Genomic DNA, 20821 nt, shown 5'->3' with positions numbered 1-20821 from the left:
AAGGCTTTTGGATACACGAATTGGTTATAAATCACTACAAGTATTCTTGGCATGCTCATAATTAGCTGATTTGTAGCACTTTCTGATTAAAATATAGCCTTTTTTTGGCTCCTGTCTGTCTGAAATAAGTTTGATAAGACAAAGAATTCTTGACACTTAACAAGAGTTGTTTTCAATCACATTTATGTGATATAGCTGTTCTTTGATGTTGCAGTTTAATACATGGTCTCAATTTTGCCAGATAAAAACCCAGAAAACCAAAACCAAAAAGCCAAAAAACCTCAGAGCTTCAGGACTTCACTGCAGATTTTATAAGCAACCTTTTTAGATTCTGGATTGCATTGTAGGTTCAATAGGTTGAAACCCCTTTTTTTAACATATCAGTGTATATGAACTTGAGTTTATTAAAAATCTGCCTACTTAGTACTGGCATTACCAGCTATCATTACCTTTCTTGTTATTTAATTGTGAAAACCAGACTAAATGTGACGCTAATAAAAACTGCATTGTAATATGTTGAATCTTTCAAGCCTGGTGTTTGTAAAGCAAAGCTGTCATTAGGATATAGCAAGGACATATGTTTCAAGCTGAAGATCTTTATGATGATCAAAGAAACTGCCTGATAAATATGATTCTTAGGTAATAACTGCGGAAATCTTGCCAAATTCTTGGGTTATTTGGTATATCTTTACTAGATAATTACTTCATATGGAATTTAAAGCTACTCAATAAGTTCTGTAATTTAGACTTTTCTCTTTATCACATGAAAATTGAATTTATAACAGGAAATAACTAAATTTTTAATTATTTTAATGAGCTCAGTTTTGTATAGTAAGAAGTTGTTTAATGTTTTGAGATACAATCTTTTCCTGAATTCTGTTTGTTCAATTTTTAAGGTACCCCTTGGACCACGCTAACAAAGCCTTGTAAATGCATTACCAGAATTAAGGCCATCTGAGAATAAGTATACCGCAAATAAAAAGGTTTTGTTACAAAACTTGTAGCTAGTTTTATATGATATGTTTAATATTAATAGTAAATCCATGCTAATGTAGCAGTCACTGAGGAGACCTTAAGAAATAATAGTTGTAAGAAGTGTAAAGTAAATGTAGAGGTTTTCTTTGATATTTTTATTTTCAGTTCTTTGGGAGTCCATTTTCCTGAGACTTTGTAGGAAGAAAATAGAGGATGCTTAGGAAACAATGTTTTTGCCTCATCCTCCTGTGACTGCATGTGATAACTGTAGCAATTCCTGATACGCTGTTCAGACACACAAAGACCAACTATAGACTGAAAACTGCTGCTGTGAATTATGACATTCTCTCCAGGCAAGGTGGAGAGAAACAATACATTTCTGTTCTTCTTCAAAGCTTAGTGGCTCTGCTGAGGTAGTGTACTTTTGTATTATGGTATAAGAAACTCTCTTAATGCCACTATTTTGCTCTTTCTTTATATATTTCATTGCTGTAGTGGCTCATATACATCTATCAAACAGGGAGTTTATGTCACTGACATGCTTGAGATGTGATGGAAAACAGCAGCAAACTCACTACAGCATTCACCTTCTAGTTCTCTGCAAATAAAAGTACATGATACAGTTTACTTCTGTGCCTATTTTAGAAAAATCAAAATTTGGAGTCATTCTAACTGAATCATTGTATTAATATTTACAAATTAATTTTTCCATGTCCTCTCCTTGACCAAATAAAATATAAACACCTGTCCATCAAGTGGCAAAGCTTCAACAGGAAAAGCAACAGAGACATTCTTCTGAGATATTTCACCAGCCATATGTTAATATAAAAATAAAAGACTTCTATTCTCATGTAAAGGAAAATGCAAGCAGCCATTCTCTGGATGGTTATGGAGCTATGGAAAATATATATCTCTGAAATCCAGAATTAAGTTTCAAAGCTCTGGAGAAGCTAAGATATCATGAAAGTCTTTGCATATCTACCTAAGGAAATAAATACCCTGCTAACTGTGTTAAATTCCAGCCTGATGTGTTTAACCCTCTGTCAGTGTTATGTGAGGAGCTCAGGCATCCAGCCCTGGTGTATCAATTCTCTGAGAACAGGCTCTTCACAGCCAGCACCAGTATGCCCAATTGCCATGTGATGATGTGATGTGTTTTGTAGATTCTGTGTATCCTGTCATCTTTCTTTCTTGTTTCCTAATTGTTTCAGATATTCAGTACAGCCAGAAATGTAGGACTGTTCAGGCATTGCATTGATGAGGATTGTACAGAGCTTGTTTTCTCCGATTTAGATGGGATGGGTTTGGCTATGAATTTCAGCCACTCTTCTGTGGCCTTAATCACTAAGTTTATTTTATTATTAGAAATGAGGGAGGAAAGAAAGAGGCATAATTAAATTTCTCCCAGCTTCAGGTCCGTCAGTGATATATTAAAAATAAAGCTACAAAGAGATATCTAACAGAACTTTTCAAAGATAGAAAACTAGTTAAACAAAATGGATAAATACTTCCAGCTTTTCCTAACAGATAAAGCGCACACTATGAGTACTTCCAATTAATTCAAAAGTGTTTTACATAAAAAATGAAACATAATGTGAAGATCTAAGATTCTGTTACTGTGCTTATCTATGTATATTGCTTAACATCTTTCCTTTCACATAGAAGTCTTTAAAAAATAGAAATTCTGGTTTCACTGTACTTCTTTTTGTGTCAAATCCATGCTTTATGTGGCTTTCATTCGTACTGTCCTGACTTAAAATCAGTGTCACAGTGGTCCCAGCTCAGTTGCTCTCCCACTATATTAAGCTATAGAGAACATGGCCATGCAGCAGTCACCCATCCAAGTGAATCATCATTGTAATTATGTATGTTGTAATTATTAATTGATCACACTAAAATGCAAATTCAGAGGAAATGTTTTAAGGGACTGTTTTTTTTCCAGACTTCTTTTTTTTTTTGAGCAGAAAGATCACATGGTTTCATGACATTTATATATTTTCTTCCTACCATTAGAAAACATCCTCATCAATTTAGATCATGCTTTAATCATAGTCATGCAGACACTCAAGGCCATGAGCAAGGAGCACTTGGCTGCACTACATGTACCTGAGGGGATACGGCTGAAGGACCTGCTGCAGCACAGAGACTGTCATATCTCATTGCTTGCATGTGATTGACTGATGCAGTACCACATAATGCTTTAATGAAACACTTTCAGAAAACACTCTTTTCCTTAAGCAAATACATTAATTTTTAAAAGAATATGTTAAGCTTTGTTTTCTTTTTTTCTTGTTTCAGAAAAAAAACCCAAAAAACCACATGAAATGGCATCCACTCTGCATAAGTATTTTGGTGTTAGGAAATAACAAAGTATTTTTAAAAGTCCATCATTTGCAGTAATAGTGCTATCTGCTACTCATCTTGATACAAAAAAAGTCCCTAGTCAGATTTTATATACATTTTCCACTACACTTAAATGATAGATTTGAAAAAGCTGAAGTAAAGTTATGATTGTTATCAGATACAAGCCATACTGCTGAATTCTGAAATAGTCTATGTGACTGTATTATCCAGTGATTCCACCATTCACCTAGCTAAGGTCTGACACTTTTCATAGCTGGTAAGTGGCATATTTTAATAGTGAAACAATAAATCAATTTAATAATAAAATACTATGAAGCCAGGCAAGGCAAGTCCTAGCTTTTCATTAAACTGTGTATCTTTGTATCTGGAAGTTTTTAAGTAGCAACCATATTTCTGATGTGTCTTTCATACTATTTCAGTGGAAAATCTGTTATTCCAAAAGGAAATCTGCCTTGACTAGGTCTTTATATACAAATAAGTATCAATATATACACATATGTTATATACATATATGTTATCAACAGTCTTGGAAAACTGGAGAGGTCCCAGAAGGCTGAAGGCTGGAGGTTAGCTAGTCTGACACCCAGCTACAAGAAGAGCAGGAAGGAGGATCCAGGGAACTACAGACCTGTCAGCCTGACCTCGGTGACAGGGAAGGTTGTAGAGCATGTCATCCTGAGCGCCATCATGCAGCACATGCAGGACAACCAGGGAATCAGACCCAGCCAGCATGGGGTTATGAAAGGCAGGTCCTGCTTGATGAACCTGATCTCCTTCTACAACAAGATGACCTGCCTAGTGGATGAGGGAATAGCTGTGGATGTTGTCTACCTGGACCTTAGTAAAGCCTTTAACACCATTTCCCACAGCATTCTCCTGGAGGAAATGCCTGCTCATGGCTTGGACGGGTGTATACTTTTATGGGTTTAAAGTTGGCTGGATGGCCAAGCCCAGCAAATGGTGGTAAATGGAGGCACATCCAGCTGTCAGCTGTGCACAAGTGGTGCTCTCCAGGGCTCAGTATTGTGGCCAGTCCTGTTTTGTATCTTTATTGACGATCTGGATGAGAGGATCGAGTGCACACTCAGGACATTTGCAGACAACACCAAGTTGAGCGGGAATGAAGAACTGCTTGAGGGTAGGAAAGCTCTGCAGAAGCATCTGGACAAGCTGGATTGATGGGCCAAGGCCAACTACACAAGGTTCATACAGGAGAAGTGCTGAGTCCTGCACTTGGGTCACAAAACCCCCACTCAATGCTGCAGGCCTGGGGCAGAATGTCTGGAAAACTGCCTGGCAGAAAAGGACCTAGGGGTGCTGGCCAGCAGCCAGCTGAACATGAGCCAGCAGTGTGCCCAGGTGGCCAAGAAGGCCAACAGCATCCTGGCTTGTACCAGAAACAGTGTGGCCAGCAGGACTAGGAAACAGATCATCCCCCTGCACTCAGCACTGCTGAGGCTGCACCTCTAATATTGTGTTCAGGTCTGGGCCCCTCACTTCAGGACAGACATTGAGGTGCTGGAGTGTGTCCAGAGAAGGGCAATGAAGCTGGTGAAGAGTCTAGAGAATGTCTTATGAGGAGTGGCTGAGGGAACTGGGGTTGTTTAGTCTGGAGGAGACTCGGGGGCAACCTTACTGCTCTCTAGAACTCCTGACAGGAGGCTGTAGGTAGGTGGGGGTTGGTCTTTTCTCCCAAGTGACAAGCAACAGGACAAGAGGAAATGGCCTCAATTTGCACTAGGGGAGGTTTAGATTGAGTATTAGGAAGATTTTCTTTATGGAAAGGCTAGTCAAGCATTGGAACAGGCTGACCAGGGAGGCAGTGAAATCACTCTAGTTGGAAGTATTTAAGAAATACGTAGGTGCGACGCATAGCAACATGGCTTAGCATTGGACTTGGTAGTCCTGGGCTGGTGGTTGGATCCGATGATCTTAAAGGTGTTTTCAAACCTAAATAATTCTGTGATTATATGATTCTGTGTATAACCCCTCCAACTGTTAAGAGCTTCTCATATTGGCAGGCAAAAATGTTTAGATTTTAAGGGAAGTAAATTGATTTCTTGGTTATTTCATAAATGTAATATGAAAAAATAAAAATGCAGATTTATTTAAATTGCATCATAGTAAATCAATTACTTTGCAAAATATAAGTGTTTTATCAACATTCAAGCTCTTGCAGTAATGCAGAGGGCTCTGAGCCAGCTCTTAACCAGTTGAAAATGACATTGAAATTCAAATCCTGTAGTGTCTCATCACATAACCTTGTAGGAAATATTTGGTCATCTGACACGCTCAAAGTTGAATCTGTGGTAAGAAGATCACATTTTAATCAAATGATGCTGCCAGCTCCCATGGACCTTAGAAGAGAAGCCATTGACTGCTGAGGACTTTTTTCAGGTATCTAACCAATTGCTTGACAGAGGAGCAAGGATTAAACAAGGGGTAAAAGTTAGCTGTTCTTTCATGACTTGTAATAGTGTTTCTTAGTCAAAGCTGATATCACAAAAACTTGCAGAAAAATATTTTAAATTTAAATCTTGCAATTTTTGTCTAGTTTCTGAAGAGAACAGAAAATGGCAAAGAAACTTTTCCTTTAAAGTAAAACAACAGCAGAAAATTTTCTAATATTTTTTTCTAGTTGAGGGGGACAATCTTGCTAGAATTTGCAGTCTACATTTACCTGTTCTGTGCATAGAAAAAGAAAATGGTTTCTCTCCAACTTTCTTTAGTCCCAGTTCTTCAGTGGTTAAAAATAATTTGTTCTTTGAAGACTAACCTAAATTCCAAAAAAATTTTTTTCAGTCCCTTTCCTCCCTTCCTCTCTCCTACCCCTGCACCAAAAAGTATTTTAAAATATGAAAGAGCTCATTTGAATACAATGAAAAGAATTTTAAAAATTAACCATACTGAAAGTAATTGCACTTGAAGTTGGTATTTTAAATAATAGTTCACAAAACATTGAAATGTGTTTGTATACTTTTGCATTTCCTTACTTCTGACAAAAATGCCCAAATATTAAGATACAGTATGCTGCAGTACTCTTCTCTGGAATTAAAATATATGTTAAATAACATAGTAAATGAAAGCCAGTCCTCAGCTGCTATTTCAATTTACAAATCCTAGCTGCTTAGACAACCCTCCCATTCTCCTTTGTCACTGAACTTCAGAACTCTGAACTGAATTGCACTTTTACAGTTTCTGTAGCACTTCAGCCTATGAAACATTAAACATACATAGATTAACATGATAATAAATTTTGTGTTGCATAGCTGATGTTCCTTTATCCCTTTCATAAAAAAGATCAGTTCATTCAAGAATGCAGGTTTATATAAAGACTGATTTTTGCTCCATGCGGTACATCTCCTTCCCACCCATTGCACTTGGGTGGATGGCATAAGAGAAGTGTAGAAATCCTGCTACACTACAAAATCTCCATGTAACTAGTTGAGCAGCTTCAATGATGTTTATGCCACCAGCAGAGAAAAATTTTTCTTTTTACAGGGTCTTATTTTTATTATTTGGCCAGATGCTTAGAAATATTGGACATGAAGCCAATTCCGGTTTTACTGGGAGACTGTAACACATACTATATGTAAGCTTTATGCCAGCTCAGCCTCTGTAACCAGTCTACTAATTATACCTAACTCTTTCACTCAATATAGTTTGCCTTAGGACTAAAAAAATATCAATTATGTTTCATTATTCAGGGTGACTTGGTAAGCTGTGTAACAGAATTCAGTCTCTGGGGTGGGGGGAGGGTTTCAAAAAGTGTATAAACTTGACTTACAGATAATTTTTTTTTTACTTCAGCTTGGATTTTGTCTCCTCTTATCTAACTTCAAAAGAAGGTTTTAATGCATGCCAAGATTGGGGGGAAAACAGAGTTTCATTGGAGATAAGTAGGACAGGAAATTCTGGAGATCCAGTTTCTACATTATACCCTATTCAGATATTATTCTACTTTCATGCTATATCAGAATAGAAAACTCTGAAATAAATAAGGAAGCTAGAGTGATGTATAGTTTAAAGTGACAGGTATGATTTGTAATAACAGTCAGTGGTTAAAAATAATTTGTTCTTTGAAGACTAACCTAAATTCCGAAAAATTCAGTTGCAGTCATTCTATTCAACAATTGTTCTGGTTTAATACTTATTCTGATACGGTGAGAAGAGCTGAAGGATGCATCGAAGTGGAAGATTCAACTAAATGCAACATTTTCATGGGAGTTTGCATAATTTAAATTAATAACTGAATTTATATATATATATATTTTACCAGGTTTTAAAGATAACCTACAGAAAAAGAAAACCAGCTGTGAAGTTCTAATATGGAACATAGGTATCCAATATTTATTATAAATTTCCAGTTTCAACTTTTTATTAGAGCCAACCAAGCTTTTTCAGTTTTGTGATAGCATATGTAAAGGGAAGATGTGACCCACATTATCATGTTGGTTAGTGACCTCATGTCAAAGAAGGTAGAAAAATGTTAATATTTCTTTTCCATGCAAATTTTTATGTGTTACAACAAAGATTGAATTTTGTTTTCTCTTGCTATTTAAAATGCAGTCATTATGATGACAACATATCACAGATGGCAGATAGTAAAAGGGACAGTTTTGCAAAAGTATATACAGAAATTACATTTATGCAAACTGACAAATAAATACAGTCACAAGGTCAGTTTGTATATTCCTTGTTCACATTCTGAACACTCACATACATAGGAAGCCCCATTACAATTGGTGAGGTAATTCATCTGGATAGCTCTCAGCATCTGCAAAAGGTTAATCACCTGGTAGAAATCAGTTTATAAATGATTTGATAATTTGAGAAAACAAGGATTACAAAGGTACACAATTTACAGTAGATAATTTCGTCAGGCTCACTTTTGAGGAAGTGATATTTTATTAAAAATGAAACAGGGTTACTTCTGTGATAAATAAATAATATCAAAGGACAAAAGGGCACATTTGAAGGAGGATATAAATCCACATATCATAGCGAACCAATTGGTCTGTCACAGAATAATGTCCATCAAAGCAAATTCATGATACTAGGGAAAGATGCTCTTGCTGTAGGCTAATCAGACTTTTATCCGACTGTGCAAAAAATCCTTGAAATGCTTTTTCCTTTTTTCCCTGTCCCTGTACTTTGTGTCAGAAAACTTTACCACTGTCTTCCAATAACAGTAAATAACATAGAGATTATACATTTGCATTGAAATAACCTTTTTTCAATAAACATGAATATATACATCTTCGTTCTGTCAACAAAACCTCTGGAAATCAACAAAAACTCTGGCAATCTACAAAAACATATAACTTCTGAAAGTCACATAAGTACAAGTAATGCAATATTTTAATGTGTTCACATTTCAAACCAGTTCTCTGGGTTTTTCCACACTTTTTCCACTTCATTTTATTTCAAAGAAAATATTTAATATATCTATATATGTGTGCATATGTATGTGTGTGTGTGTATATATATATATAAAAAATGATTTATTTTATAAAAAGTATTTTTGAAGTCATCATGATGGGCCAACATCTGAAGTTTATGCTCAGATAGAATTTGACCTTACCTCAGACTCAGAACAGGTTATGCAGATCTGCTGGATAAACGGCTCACTGTTTTTTCTTCTCATCATATTTTGCTCACACTGAGTCTTGCATTCCATAAAATTTTATTCACTTATTTTCAGTGGTACAAAGAACTTTTGATGATACAGATTCCTACTAAAATGCAGGATTGCTCCCCTCTCTGTAGTCATGGTTTATTGCAACATTTTTATTCTGCTGGAACTATTATATTGTTTATTAAAAATGTAGGGAAAACTTATGGGGCAGAAGAATTGTCATAAAAAATGCCTCAAAATATCAGAAGAAAGGAAAATGACCACAGGTCTCAGATTTAAATTCAGATTTTGTATATTCAGTTTAGCTTCTCCTCCAAAGCTAAAAAATCTTATAATCATGGTTGTTTGTTAGTCTGGACTGCTGGACTTTCAGATGTAGAGCTGTTCCCCAGGAGAACAACAAATGTCATGGGAATACAGCAATCTCTATATAGAAACCATGAGAACTGAGGTCTCAGGATTTTTTCATGGGGGCTGTAAACATGTCTGTTCTTCATTTTGAATTACAATGAAGCCAAGTTTTAAAAAGTATTGAAGCTCTTTATAAAACTAAAACTTTTACTTTATTTCCTTCACCTTTCTGTCTGTCACCCACCCCTAAAGAATAAGTAATTATTGCTGCAGGGTGAGAAAGCAGAAAGTGAAAGTTGATAATGGTTTCTATTTTTGCACAGAAATAAATTATATTACCCAGTGGGACCATATAAGAATCTAGGTGGATAGACATCAGCAGTTATCCTGCGCAAATAGAAGGAGTGTGATTATATCCAATGCAAATTATGAGATTATTCTAGCTATTAAATAATCTTTTTAAACAGCGATCATTGCATCGTTGCACAACAATAATAAAGGGGGGTGGGGGGGTGGAGGGGTGGGGAGTGGAGAGAATACAATCAAGCTTTTCCACAGCCTCCAAGCAATGTAGGAGTAGGTATCATAAACTTTCAAGAAACTATCATTCTGTTCCTGAAAATCCATTAAAATCTTGACCTAGATATTTACTAAAATCAGTATAGGTACATAAGCGTATTGTAAACAAAGCATTTTGAGAGCCCAACTATTTTTGGTTATATAGACAACTTTGCTATTTTATACTTTAAAAGGAAGAACCCTGAATCCAGACTCTTTTGAAATCTGAAAGAATGTTCTGAAGACTCTCTAGATCAAGATCTGCTCTTGTTTCTTGCATTGCATGCAGTCACCTCTTTGTCGCTCTCAGCACATCTACACTTTGATCCCAAGGTTATGCTTCAATGGAATAAGCAGGTTACAGAGACAAACACCCTGCAGGTTTCACACAATGATCTCAGATGTTGTTACTTCTATAGCACAATCCATCCACCTGTCAATCCAGCCACCTGAATTCACTAGCATCCTGCGATAATACTCAGGCAGAGAAACTGATCTAAGACCAGTGCCGCCTTCTCTCACCTGCAAAGATAGCCAGCTGAAAGCGAGTTTGAATCTGCACTCATGCCTGCTTTTGAAGGTGCTAACATATCTTAAAGACGGAGGTAATCTTATACATAATCCCCAGAAGTGTTAGCTATTCTGAGCAAAAATCTCACAGGAATAACTCATTAGCTTTAACTTCAGAGCCACTCAACTAGTCTGACCAACTGATAATTAATAGAGTGGTTTGTAACTTGCATTTACAAACAGAAAGGCAAAATGACTGACCTTAATCACTAATAGGGAGATCAATTTTCTGGTGTTAGATTTCTTTTGTAAACAAACATGGAAAGGCAATATATAGTTAGCAACCTCAAAAAGAAAATCTTGTTTTCAAGTTATTAAATTCACTTAGGATGTATTTTCTGTAAAATGGAGATATTTCCTTATGGTCTGTGTTTGGTGGGTTTGTTTTGGTGGGGTTTTTTCCCCATATTTTGGCATAGCATTGCTGAGTACACAGTTTGCAAAGAGAATTCTGTTTCAGAATGTGAGTATCTAAATAACAGTTCTAAGTACTGGCACTGGAAACCTGTATCAGCTTGGTATCCATCCACTCATTGAGTAAAATCAGGTAGTGATACTTGTGCCTCGTCAAAACATTGTAAGCTTTAAAGTATTTCGAGTCAAAAATCCTAAGCTACATCCAGAAGCACCTAGATGCTTGCACCAGAAGTCCAAGAAATTTTACCTGTTTAACAGTGAAAGATGAGAATCAGACCCAGTGGATTTACACTTGGAAAAAATTAGTTCAGAATTCAGCTCCTGCGCAGAATGAACTCTCAGCATGAACTTTCAGTCTTGCCTTTTCTCTGGAAATCTCTGCAGATGGAAGACATCTTTTACTTACATTGCCCCGTGCTCCAGAAATTGTCCTCCTACTGAGTAACTTCCTCTCTTCATATTTCACCCCATAACCCTCCTTTTTCACTTTATCCTGCAACTGAATCCTCCCTTTGCTCAACACAGCACAACTCCATTCTGTGCTCACTTCGGGCTAAAGGGGAACACTTGCATCTCAGCGCTTTAGTGTTTCAGTGTGTTTGTTCTTTTACTTTTCTGTATCACCATACAGTATGACATTTTCCCCTAGCTATCTGTATGAGAGTAACTTTCACTAGTTCTATAAAACATTTGCTCTTTATTCTGCCTCTCTTCCTGTAAAACATTTTATCACAGTTTACATAAAGGCCTTGACAAAATGGGGAGAAAAAGAGGCAGATTCTGTTCTATTTGCTTCTTCAAAAAGAAAGTCGAGCATATGTTCACACTTGCTTTCTTTGAGAGATGTGATGAGAGATTATACCTGCCATATGCACAGAGTCCTATAATGTTAACATGGAAGAAGGTCATAACTAGCTTTTCATAAGCTCTGCATCCCGCAGAGCATCAGGTCCATTCACAGTGGTATTCCCAGCATTAATAGACTGCAGAGGTTTAGCTGCTCACATGATTCCTCAAAAGTGATTTTTATCTACAGACATGGCAAACTCTAAGCCTTTCTTGTTCACCTTTACTGACAGTGAAGGGTCCAACTGCATCCTAAAGCAGAAGTGACACAGATAATGTAAATGCAACCATAAACCACTCATAAGTTCCTGTCTCTCTTATAACTCATTATCTCTAATATTGTCACTTTGTATTATCATGTGTCTCCACCCTGTCCGCCCCTGCAAGCTGCTTAGACAGAGGTGAGAACGCCTGTTCCAAGATTATTCAATAAAAGGAACTTCTATAGGCTTGTGTAAGAAGCAGGGAGAACTGGATCCTCAAATTTGACAGTTAGTATGGGTTGACTTGAACCTTCCCTGTATAACTTATTGAAACTTAAGTATTAAATCAAATCAATACGATGGATATTAATTTATCATCTAGCAAATTACAGCTAGGCTGAAATGATCTGATGTGGAATGAATTCAGGCGGGAGTGAAACAAAACACTCTATACCAGAAGGCAGAAATTCTGCTTGTTAATTGATGGGTTGTTAGCATGACTTTAAACAACTTGGCAGCTGGCTGGTAAGCCTTATTCAGTGGGTGAACACATATGATGTATTGATATTTAAAAGGATATAATCCACGTACAATCCATATAATCATACTTCTTCCTGACACGTTTTTCTACCTATTCTTGTGACAATCAAGAGCTAGGAGCAGTGGCAACGTAAGAGATTAAAAGGAAAATATTTTCTGCAGTCTTTCTGTTTGTTTAGCATTCTAAACACCATGAATTTCACCATTTGCCCTCTAAAGCTTAGTTGAAGGACAAAGTCTTGTTGGCCTAGGAAAGGAATTGTAGTTGCTTTTCTAGTTCTTCCACACAGCAGTGGGGTAGAAATAAGAAAGAGCTAGTTGGAAAACTTAAAAATTATCAAGCAAATCTAGAAGTAGGAATCATTTTGGAGTTTGTTCTGGTATTCTTTTCATTTTATATTCACTATACTTTAAGTCCACTATTGCCTTCTCATTCACTGCTCCATGTCTATAACTCTTGTAGAAGCCCACTGGAGTAGAATACGAGTACTTCACATTCTTTATTTGCTATGCACAGAAGAGGTTTTATTCATTTTGAAAGTAATGAAATGCAGCACAAAGAAAATTACTTCCTCAGTGTTAGGATATGTTTTGCAGAACAGAGAAACTTGAATCAAACCTCCTTGGTCCAAAGATGTATATACAAAGCTGGAGCATGTGGTTTCACTGGCATCATAAAAGGCTGTGGGGTTCACAGTTTCACTCTTGTTTCAGATCGGTCATGTGGTCCAGAGCACACCAATTCACTGATACCAAATGAACTCCTCACCAGACAACTATCTTTGTTTACTGCAAATGACAAGCTCACACTGTACATGGACAATTGCTAGATGCAATCTGAGATGCTGACCTGTGTCCAGTGGCAGTATTGGGAATAGGATCATCCCGTTGAGAGGAGCCTAGAGTTGCAATGAGTTGGTGTGTAATGTCAACTGTCACTCATGTCTGTTTCTGTGGTGTAGTTCTGTGGGTGTGTGGATCCATCATCCCTGAGTGTCTCCCTAGTACCATTTGGGTTCAAATCAGGAACAAGCCTCAGGAGAGACTTACCCTACCCTACTGTGTTTTAATTCACAGTATGGAGACATCTGAACTGACCTGAATCCCCTTAGGAACTATCCAGAAGGTGTGCTCAAGGAGTCACCTTCAGTACTCTCCTCATAGGACTATTATAGAGCTAGTCCAAAGCAGAAGCCTCTGAAATATACCTCACATGGACACTGGTCATCAGCACCTAATGTTTCTGACTGCAAACTAACCACTGCACCACTCGATTAGGTAGACTCCTCTTTCAGGCATGTACTTTTTTTTGTACATTCACAAACTGACTGAAAGCTGATTTGTACATAGAATAGCTGTCTAGTTAATGTCACTCGTACGTGGATATTCACTACACAGTCTGAATTAAAATGGATCCCCAGTGAGAACTCTTTTAAACAAACTTGATTATAAATGCATTTGGGACAGAACTATGTGAATTATAATGGTTCTTCTAATCTGAGCATTATTGATGGAGAATCACGAGTCATCTCCTCTGCCTTTCCACATCTATAGGATAATGAAATACATTATAAAGAGGAAAAACCTGACCATGCTTCCGTTAGAATAGTGGGATTTTTTTGATGCCAAGTGTGATGAAAGAACGCATAGCTTCCAGAAGTCCGAACATACAGGATGCTCAATGAAAGTTCGGCATTCAGAGCATCTCAAAATTTCTCCTGAGCCATTAAGAACATTACCAATCTCCCTAGCAAGGACTAACTGGTGGTGAGTAACTTAAAAAATTTGGAATTAATACCAGATTATTCATTTCCTTAATTTTCAGTTTTATGATAGAATTTCTCGCTCAAATGAAAGTCTCACTGTTTCAGGTGAAATGCTTAAAGATGTCTGCACAACTGCAATAAAAATATTCAAGGTGATGAAAGACCAGGAATATGATGAGGTTATTGTAATTATTGCAGAGCTTGCAGGTACAAACCATCTGGCAGAACTGTTAATTTCATAGCAGCATATTCTCTGTGTGCTAACTTTGTCAAAAGCTTTGAAAGTCAGTATCCATTTAAATTCTGAGCCACTGTTTGCAAAGGTCACTCTCTAAAGTGTTCACACAAAGGCAGGGAGTGTAGAATAAACCCTGGATGTTTATTCACATATTAGTTAGACATGAAAGGCAATTCTGAATTTAACTGGGAGAAAAATGTGACATCTATTCAACAATCCATTCAGAAACACTGAGCTGTAGCTCTTGAAGATGTCTTTAAACATTCTGATGAGACAGTACTATTTTATTCTGGAATTATTAACACCATCTTTTCTTTAATATGGACAATTACTTTTTAATTATAAATATTTAATTTTAATATCTCATGATACATACTCTATATAGTTGCTTTCTGACAGTGGATGAAAATTTTTCAGAAGAGCAATGTTTCGACATAAGTTTCTGATTTGAAATAATTTAATAATTCTAAGGAACCACTATCATTTCTATCAATTAATCCCTGACTCCCCAAAGGCTGCTATCTCTACAGACTACATAGCTCCCTAAAGAGAGTCTGAATAATTGTGTAGCCAGGAACAAGCTAGAAACTATTTCCATACCCTTGAAGTAGGGACTTTTTAAACTGCAAGTACATTTTAGGTTTTACTTTTCATCTGAAAAATAAAAATCAGATAAAACTATTTCTTTTTGTTAGAAAGGAAAATTTCCTTTTGCAGTAATCTCTACTGATATCACTCAAATGTTATACTACATGTCCAAAATAGAATAGATGCTTAAATAATGCTATTTGGGCACTCTTTATTTTGTATATAGTTTACATTGGGAAAGAACACAAATAAATGCAATGTCAATTTTAATTTTTTGCACTGTTTCTAGGGGGGAGTTATACCCAGTTTACCAAAACCAAAGGGGGTTATATCTGTAATTTTTTGTTTTGGTTTAGTGGGGTTTTTTTGGTTTTTGTTTTCCTTGGGCTTACCTATTTATCCACCTTCAGGCATTCATGAAGACAAAAATTTTCATCTTTGACACAATGCGAATATTCTACCCTGAGATACGTTTCGAAAAATAAAAATAATAAAAAATTATTAAAAAAGGTAGGTAAATACAGACATTTACAATCCATAAATTGAATGTTTCAAAGATGTATTGACTGACATTCTGAATGCTGAGAAGCATAAAAAAAGTTTTTTTCTGTGTACAATTCTAAGTTTAAGACTTCTATCCAGCCAATATCCAAATCTGAAAGGCTCATATGGAGTAAAATATGTTAAGAAGTATGACTGAAAATAAGTAACTGCTTTTTTTAAACAAAAATGACATATTCTGCAAAACACACATTTTATATGAAAATTCCACACTTAAGTGAAATTTAAAAAGTTAATTTCAAGCTAAATGTTTCAGTTAACACCAGAATAATGTTTAGAAATAAATCCATTTAAACACATCTTTCACCTTTGCCATGATAGGTTTGCTGTTCATGCTTATTGAGGAAGTGTCTGAGATTCAGCATGAAAGATTCCTACTCAGAGAGCTTATAGGAATGAGAGATATAAACAAATGAGACACATAATGATCAGAAGAAGGTTTGGACATACAAAGAATGATCAGCAAATACCATCTTGGATGAACAATACATATTTACTTGGTGGAGTTAACCATAAAAAATGAAAACCAAAAGGAAAGAAAATAAAAATGGACAGAATCATAAGGTAAATAACAATGTGTATGGAACAAATTTAAGGAAAGAAACTGAAAGATAAAAGATCAAAATATGACAGACAAAGTGCACTTAGAATTCTAATGCTTTTTTTTAACTGGCCAAAAGCCATGTATTTGCTGCCTTTGGATGTATTCATCTGAGCTGGCATCTTTGTTGCAGATTTTCACAGGTCATCCACCATTTTGTCTACACATGTAGTTACAGCCCAGGGCTGTTTAGAGCAGAGTCTAACACTAGTTTTCTCTGTAATTTTTACTTTGCAACGTTCTGTATGGTTGTATAGGGTATATCAGTAATAGCAACTGATTAAAAAAATCTCCAGTTGGAAAACTGATGATAGCTTGAACCACTAGTTTTTGGCGTGATTTATGGGATTGCAGATTGGTTGTACCAAGCCTGCAGTATCCCCTGTAGGTGCAGAGGTTGTTCATACAATGGAAGTGGTTAACTCCAACTAAAGGACAGCAAGATCTCACGATGGGAAGTGTGGGAGAGTACAGTTCCTCTGCCCATGTATGTGTGACAGGAGAATGATGCTTACCCAAAAAGAGAAGGCAATAAGCTAAGTTAAGGTAACAACATTAATGTTTTTATTACGCTTCTAGTTTAAACGCAACTTTAGCCCTGTATTAAAGGAGATATATTGATTCTCTTATCCATTCCCTGGAAGTCAAACACAGGATGGAGTCTAAAAGAAACTTGTTGCCAGGATGGTTTGGGCTTCCTAAAGGTGTATCTATGTCTTCATGTTAGAAACAGGAGGAGGAGGAAGAGATATGTGTGAATGTTTATAGGCAGATCTGGCCAACCTAACCAGTTTTGGCGCAGTGTTAGTAAGCCAATGGTGGTTGTTACAAAAATAGGCAGTCTTGATGAGTTAAGTGATACTGGGTGAGTGAGAACATGATCAATTTTTCCTCAAGGAAGGTTTTCTTAAAAAAAAATTGGAAATCAATACCTGTCAAGACAGATGGCTATCCAGGACAGATGCAGTTTGATTGCCCATTAGTTATGAGTATTCTGACCATCTAGTCTAAGCCTATGCAAAATTAGGCTATTATGCAAAAGCTAAATAATTCAGAAGTGTCCAACATCCACCGTTCTCCCCCTCATCTATCCACCCAGCGGTTCCATGATAGAAAGCTATCAGATAAGTCAATCATGATTTCTCTTTGGTAAATCCATGCTGACAACTTCTGATCCACATGCTTAGAGATGACCTCCAGGATGAGCTGTTCCATGACCTTTCCAGGGTGGAGGTAAGGCTGACCAGCCTGCAGTTTTCTGGGTCCTCCTTCTTTCCTTCAGTCCTCAGGCACTTCTGTTCTCCATGACATTTCAAAGAAGATGGAGAGTGGCATAGTGATAATATCTGCCAACTCCCTCAGCACTCTGGGGTGCATCCCATCAGGGCCCATGAATTTGTGGGTGTCAGGATTGCCTAAGTGATCCCTAACTTAATCCTCCTAGACCAAGGTAAAGTTTTCCTTTCTCCAGACTTTCTCTTTTGCCTCCAGGTTCTGGGATTCCTGAGGGGTTGCCTAAGCAGTAAAGACTGAAGCAAAGAAGACATTCAGTAACTCCACCTTCTCTGTGCCCTTTGTTACCTCATTCAGCAGCAGGACCACATTTTCCCTAGTCATCCTTTTCCTAATGATGTACTTGAGGAAGCCCTTCTTGTTGTCCTTGACATCTCTCACTAGATTTAATTCCAAATGGACCTTAGCCTTCCTCATCACAGCCCTGAATATTCTGACAATGGTCCTATATACCTCCCAAGTGGCCTGTCCCTCCTTCCACATTAAGTAAACCTCCTTCTTCTGCTTGAGTTTTGCCAGAAGCTTCTTGCTCATTCACACAGCTTTCCTGACCCCTTTGCTCAATATCTTACTCATAGGGATGGACCTGTGTTAAGCTTGGAGGAAATTATGTGTGACGCCAGCTCTCTTGGACACCCCCCCTCCCCCTGCAACCCCGCCCCCCCCCCCCCCCCCCCCATTTTCTAGAGCCATAACTCATGCAATTCCTCCAAGCAGGCCCTTGAGGCCAAACTTAGCTCTCCTGAAGTGTATGGTTGCAATCCTATTTATTGCCTTGCTTTCCCCATGCAGAATCCTGAAATCTACCATCTTATGGTCACTGCAGCTAAGGCTGCCCCCAGCCTTCACATCCCCACCAGTCCTTCTTTATTTCTTAGTGCAAGGTCCAGCAGTGCATGTAACCTTGTGGGCTTCTCCAACATCTGCGTCAAAAAGTGATCATTAATGCTCTGCAGAAATCACCTGGACTGTGTGAGCCTAACTGTTTTGTCTTTCCAGCAGATATCAGGGTGGCTGAAGTCCCCCATGAGAACCAGGGCCTGTGGCTGCCTCTGATTGTCTGTAAATGCCTCATCAACTTCCTCTTCCTGATCTGGTGGCCTGCAGCAAACACCCACAGCAGTGTCCCCCATGTTAGCCTGCCCCTTAATCTTTACCCATAAACTCTTGATTAATTCTGCATCCACCCCTAGGGAAAGCTCAGTACATTCCAGTTGCTCTCTCACACAAAGAGCAACTTCACCACCCCACCTTACTGGTCCATCCTTCCAAAAAAGTATGCAGCCATCCACAACAACATCATGAAAGCTATCCCACCATGCCTCTGTAATTGTAATGAGTTCATGGCCCCACAACCACACATAGATGTCTGTTCTTCCTTTTTATTCACCATACCATGTGCATTGGTGTATAGGCATTTTGGAGAGGTAACTGAGAATGCAGGTTTCCCAGGAACAGTGCAAGAGAATCCACCACCAAGAGGAGCCATGCACACAAGGTGGTTGGCCTTCTGGTACTCACCTTGGGAGGCAGCTAAGGAACATATGTCACTGCTCAGGTTGGCCTGACTCATTCCCCTGCTGGATGCAATGGCACGAGCATTGACACTTTAGACCCCGCTCCCTGAATCCTTCAGTTTAAAGCCTGCCTCACTAAGCGGGCCAGCCTTCTGCCAAAGATTCCCTTGCCTCTTCTAGACAGGTGGATCCTACCCTTCCTTAAGAGGCTATAGTCAATTTGATATCATATTGCTTTTCTGGAAAACTCCAGCTGGATGTGCTGCTAAAAATATTCTAAAATTGATACAAAATCTCTGTGGAAATTCTCATGAAAAATACATGAGCAAAGTAATTTGTTTTACATGAGGGTAGGTGTGAGACAAGGTTGTCAATTCCACTGACCCTCTTTAACTGCTACGAAGAAGAAATCTTAAGCAAAGCACTGACAGAAACTCAAAAAAAAAAAAAAGAGTGTTATCATTATTAGATGGAAAGAATAGACATTCTTTCTTGATAGGTGATATAGCCCTGAGTGAACCTTGCACAGAAATTCCAGGAAAAGAACAGCAGAAACATAATAATCAAGTCTAAAGGTATGTGAAAGTACAACATAAAAAATAAAAAAGTTGCAACTCAGTGCAAAGCTTCGATGAAGTATACTGAGCTCTTTGAATCCAGTACTGAATGACACAATCACCAGGGTTGCTAATCATTGTGATAGCTGTAACTCTCAAGTGCTGCTCTTGAGAAAATTTGCAGCATTCGGAGGCAAGAATATACTACCATAATATCATGTGAGGAGGAAACTACACCCTTTGTCTCTGGCATATTTCAGATATAGGGATGTAAAAAGTAAGAGACCAAGTGTCAAGCAGTGTTCTGCCCTGGTGTATCATTACTCTCAGGTGCTGCAAAATCTATACCATACTTCTACACTTGAGCAGTAACCCAAGGTTGTTGTGGAATTGAGTGATGCCTGATATACAGGTACTAAAAAAATATTACAGACAGTCAGAATCAACTATACACCATCAACTACGTAAATCTTAGTTGAATAATTTAAATTTGAAAATGAATCGTGACTACAGAGATAATGTATTCAGGCTGATTTTGCCCACGTAGGAATACTATTTATGCTGTAATGTATTTCCATATACTGTTTGAATTGTAAAGTTAAACATTTATGACATTTATTGATATCATAATTCTGTGTCTTTGGAGAATTAGTGAGCACTGATCAATACTTTGGAGGTTAATCAGTACTTTACTTCTTGACTCCGGTTAAATTTAGTTCAATTAAACAGAATTGATGCTAATTACTGTCCTGATTAAGCAGTGGTTATTACCATATTACCATTCACTATCAGTAGGCTAAATCAGTTTCCCAAGAGACATCTCAATGAAACAGCTATAGTGACATAGCATGGCCCAATTAAAACATCTATATTGTGATAATATATTTACATTGAACTTTTCATGCTGATACAAATTAGAAACAAGTACTATTTTTAAGACTAGACAGTATATAGCCAAGACATATATGAGTACACATCAGTGAAAAGATGGAAAAATGTATAAATTCACTCTAAAGCATATTTCCATTGCACTCATGATCAAAAAGACCTTGTGTTTTCAAGACTCTATTGAATAATGTACAAAGAAACCTATGCTCATCTTGAGGGAAAAAATGAGAAACTACCTTTTCTGAAGGGACATAAGTATTTAAAAATACGATTCTCTGTTAAATCACTCACATAGAGGTTATGTGTATTCTTTTCCTCTCTTTCCCCATATTCCTTCTGTCTGTTTAGGG

The sequence above is a fragment of the Falco cherrug genome, chromosome 3, assembly GCF_023634085.1.
Source record: "Falco cherrug isolate bFalChe1 chromosome 3, bFalChe1.pri, whole genome shotgun sequence".
NCBI classification, from domain to species: Eukaryota; Metazoa; Chordata; class Aves; order Falconiformes; family Falconidae; genus Falco; species Falco cherrug.
Note: the sequence above shows the minus strand (reverse complement) of the source record.